The following is a 5040-nucleotide window of genomic DNA, read 5'->3' as shown; positions in this document are numbered from 1 at the left end:
CAAAAAAGAGGCTAAATAATTTATTTATTACTAAGCAGGAGCAAAAATCAAGGAATAAAAATAAAATTGGGTTGCCTCCCAACAAGCGCTATCGTTTAACGCCCCTAGCTAGGCATAACAAGCAAGAATAGATGTAGGTATTGCCATCTTTGGTAGGCAATCCATAAGTGGCTCTCATAATAGATTCATAAGGTAATTTAGTTTTGTTTCTAGGAAAGTGTTCCATTCCTTTCCTTAATGGAAATTGGAATCTAATATTTCCTTCCTTCATATCAATAATTGCACCAATCGTTCTAAGGAAAGGTCTACCAAGAATAATAGGACATGAAGGATTGCAATCTATGTCAAGAACAATAAAATCTACGGGCACATAATTCCTATTTGCAACAATAACATCATTAATTCTTCCCATAGGTTTCTTAATAGTGGAATCCGCAAGGTGCAAGTTTAGAGAGCAATCATCAAAATCACGGAATTCTAACAAATCACACAAAGTCTTTGGAATCGTGGAAACACTAGCACCCAAATCACATAAAGCATAGCATTCATGATCTTTAATTTTAATTTTAATAGTTGGTTCCCACTCATCATAAAGTTTTCTAGTGATAGAAACTTCCAATTCAAGTTTTTCTTCATAAGATTGCATCAAGGCATCAATGATATGTTTAGTAAACGCTTTATTTTGACTATAAGCATGAGGAGAATTTAGCACGGATTGCAACAAGGAAATACAATCAATCAAAGAGCAATTTTCATAGTTAAATTCCTTGAAATCCATAATAGTGGGTTTAGGAACATCTAGGGTTTTAATTTCTTCAATCCCACTTTTATCAAATTTAGCATCAAGATCATAAGATTCAGAATTCTTGGAACGCCTTCTAGGTAAAGGTGGATCATACTCAGTCCCATCATTATAAAGATTCATATTGCAAAACAAAGATTTAATAGGGGACACATCAATAACTTTTAGATCTTCATCAGTATTTTCATAGGAACTAGAAGAACACGCTTTTATAAAGGCATCTTTCTTAGCACGCATCCTAGCGGTTCTTTCTTTGCACTCGTCAATGGAAATTCTCATGGCTTTGAGAGACTCATTGATATCATGCTTAGGAGGAATAGATCTAAGTTTCAAAGAACCAACATCAAGAGCAATTCTATCAACGTTCCTAGCCAAATCATCAATCTTAAGCAATTTTTCTTCAATCATAGCATTAAAATTCTTTTGTGAAGTAATAAATTATTTAATATTAGAATCAAAATCAGAGGGCATCTTATTATAATTTCAATAAGAATTGTTGTAGGAATTACCATAATTATTAGAGGGATTACTAGGATAAGGCCTAGGATTGAAATTTCCTCTATGACAACGCGGTTGATGTAGTAGTACGTCTTCACGATCGATTGATCCTCAGCACCGAACGTACGGCACCTCCGCGTTCAGCACACATTCAGCTCGGTGACGTCCCGCGAACTCACGTTCTAGTAGAGCTCGGGGAAGAGTTTCATCAGCATGACGGCGTGGTGACGATGTTAATGAAGCTACCGCAGCAGGGCTTCGCCTAAACACCGCTACAGTATGACCGAGGTGGATTATGGTGGAGGGGGGCATCGCACACGGCTGGAGAGATCTCAATGATCAACTTGTGTGTCTAGAGGTGCCCCTGCCCATGTATATATAGGAGAAAGGGGGGAGAGGCGGCCGCCCAGGAGGAGGCGCGCTAGGAGGAGTCCTACTTCCACCGGGAGTAGGACTCCCTCATTTCCTAGTTGGAATAGGAGAATGGGGAAGGAGGAGGGAGAGAAGAAGGAAAGGGGGCGCGCCCCACCCTCCTTGTCCAATTCGGACTAGAGGGAGAGGGGGCGCGCGGCCTGCCCTGGTAGCCCCTCCTCTCTTCCACTAAGGCCCATCATGGCCCATTAAACTCCCGGGGGGGTTCCGGTTGAAGGAAATATGCCCTAGAGGCAATAATAAAGTTATTATTTATTTCCTTATATCATGATAAATGTTTATTATTCATGCTAGAATTGTATTAACGAAAACATAATACATGTGTGAATACATAGACAAACAGAGTGTCACTAGTATGCCTCTACTTGACTAGCTCGTTGATCAAAGATGGTTATGTTTCCTAACCATAGACATGGGTTGTCATTTGATTAACGGGATCACATCATTAGGAGAATGATGTGATTGACATGACCCATTTCGTTAGCTTAGCATACGATCGTTTAGTATGTTGCTATTGCTTTCTTCATGACTTATACATCTATCACTATGAGATTATGCAACTCCCGTTTACCGGAGGAACACTTTGTGTGCTACCAAACGTCACAATGTAACTGGGTGATTATAAAGGTGCTCTACATGTGTCTCCGAAGGTACTTGTTGGATTGGCATATTTCGAGATTAGGATTTGTCACTCCAATTGTCGGAGAGGTATCTCTGGCCCTCTCGGTAATGCACATCACTTAAGCCTTGCAAGCATTGCAACTAATGAGTTAGTTGCAGGATGATGTATTACGGAACGAGTAAAGAGACTTGCCGGTAATGAGATTGAACTAGGTATTGAGATACCGACGATCGAATCTCGGGCAAGTAACATACCGATGACAAAGGGAACAACGTATGTTGTTATGCGGTCAGACCGATAAAGATCTTCGTAGAATATGTGGGAGCCAATATGAGCATCTAGGTTCCGCTATTGGTTATTGACCGGAGATGTGTCCCGGTCATGTCTACATAGTTCTCGGACCCGTAGGGTCCGCACGCTTAACGTTACGATGACAGTTATATTATGAGTTTATATGTTTTGATGTACCGAAGGTTGTTCGGAGTCCCGGATGTGATCACGGACATGACGAGGAGTCTCGAAATGGTCGAGACATGAAGATTGATATATTGGAAGCCTATGTTTGGATATCGGAAGTGTTCCGGGTGAGATCGGGATTTTACCGGAGTACCGGGAGGTTACCGGAACCCCCCGGGGACTTAATGGGCCTTAGTGGGCCTTGGTGGAAGAGAGAGGAGGCCGCCAGGGAAAGGGCCGCGCCCCCTCCCCCTAGTCCGAATAGGACAAGGAGAAGGGGGCGGCGCCCCCCCCCCCCCCTTCCTTCTTCTCCTCCACCTGTTTCCCCTCTTTCTCTCCTAGTCCAACAAGGAAAAGGGGGGAGTCCTACTCCCGGTAGGAGTAGGACTCCTCCTGGCGCGCCCTCTCCCTTGGCCGGCCGCACCACCCTTGCTCCTTTATATACAGGGGCAGGGGCACCCCAGAGACACAACAATTGATCTGTTTGATCTTTTAGCCGTGTGCGGTGCCCCCCTCCACCATAGTCCACCTCGATAATATTGTAGCGGTGCTTAGGCGAAGCGCTGCATCGGTAGAACATCAACATCGTCACCATGCCGCCGTGCTGATGAAACTCTCCCTCAACACTCGGCTGTATCAGAGTTCGAGGGACGTCATCAGGCTGAACGTGTGCTGAACTCGGAGGTGCCGTGCATTCGGTACTTGATCGGTCGGATCGTGAAGACGTACGACTACATCAATCGCGTTGTGCTAACGCTTCCGCTTTTGGCCTATGAGGGTACGTGGACAACACTCTCCCCTCTTGTTGCTATGCATCACCATGATCTTGCATGTGCGTAGGAATTTTTTGAAATTACTACGTTCCCCAACACTGGTAACCCCCGGTACTCCGGTAAAATCCCGATTTCACCCGGAACACTTCCGATATCCAAATATAGGTTTCCAATATATAAATCTTTATGTCTCGACCATTTTGAGACTCCTCATCATGTCCGTGATCACATCCGGGACTCCGAACTAACTTCGGTACATCAAAACATATAAACTCGTAAAACCGATCGTCATAGAACTTTAAGCGTGCGGACCCTACGGGTTCGAGAACTATGTAGACATGACCGAGACACGTCTCCGGTCAATAACCAATAGCGGTACATGGATTCTCATATTGGTTCCTACATATTCTACGAAGATCTTTATCGGTCAAACCACACAATACTATACGTTGTTCTCTTTGTCATCGGTATGTTACTTGCCCGAGATTCGATCGTCGATATCCAATACCTAGTTCAATCTCGTTACCGGTAAGTCTCTTTACTCGTTCCGTAATACATCATCCCGTAACTAACTCATTAGTTATCATGCTTGCAAGGCTTATAGTGATGTGTATTACCGAGAGGGCCCAGAGATACCTCTCCGATAATCGGAGTGACAAATCCTAATCTTGATCTATTCCAACTCAGCAAGTACCATCGGAAACACCTATAGAGCACCTTTATGATCACCCAGTTATGGTGTGATGTTTGGTAGCACACAATGTGTTTCTCCGGTATTCGGGAGTTGCATAATCTCATAGTCATAAGAACATGTATAAGTCATGAAGAAAGCAATAGCAGTAAACAAACGATCAAGTGCTAAGCTAACGGAATGGGTCAAGTCAATCACATCATTCTCCTAATGATGTGATCCCATTGATCAAATAACAACTCATGTCTATGGTTAGGAAACTTAACCATCTTTGATCAATGAGCTATTCAAGTAGAGGCATACTAGTGACACTATGTTTGTCTATGTATTCACACATGTATTATGTTTCCGGTTAATACAATTCTAGCATGAATAATAAACATTTATCATGAAATAAGGAAATAAATAATAACTTTATTATTGCCTCTAGGGCATATTTACTTCACCCCCTCCCCCGTATATAAAGGAGAGGAGGAGGAGGGCCGGCCTCAAGGGGCGCGCCCAAGGGGGGATTCCTACTCCTGGTAGGAGTAGGTTTCCCCCTTTCCTAGTCCATGTAGGAGAAGAAGGAATGAGAGGAGAGGGAGAAGGAAAGAGGGGGGCGCCGCCCCCTCCCTAGTCCAATTCGGACCAGCCCATGGGGGGCGAACGGCCACTAGTGCAGAACCGGGCAATAGCACCGGTTCGTAAGGCCCTTTAGTGCAGGTTTGGTAACCGGCGCTAAAATGTAGGCACTAAAGGCCCCCCCCTTTAGTATTGGTTCAGC

Source organism: Triticum urartu, chromosome 3A, assembly GCF_056163025.1.
Source record: "Triticum urartu cultivar PI428250 chromosome 3A, HENAU_Tu73, whole genome shotgun sequence".
NCBI classification, from domain to species: Eukaryota; Viridiplantae; Streptophyta; class Magnoliopsida; order Poales; family Poaceae; genus Triticum; species Triticum urartu.
The sequence above is the reverse complement of the archived record's forward strand: the minus strand, read 5'-3'. Positions refer to the sequence as shown.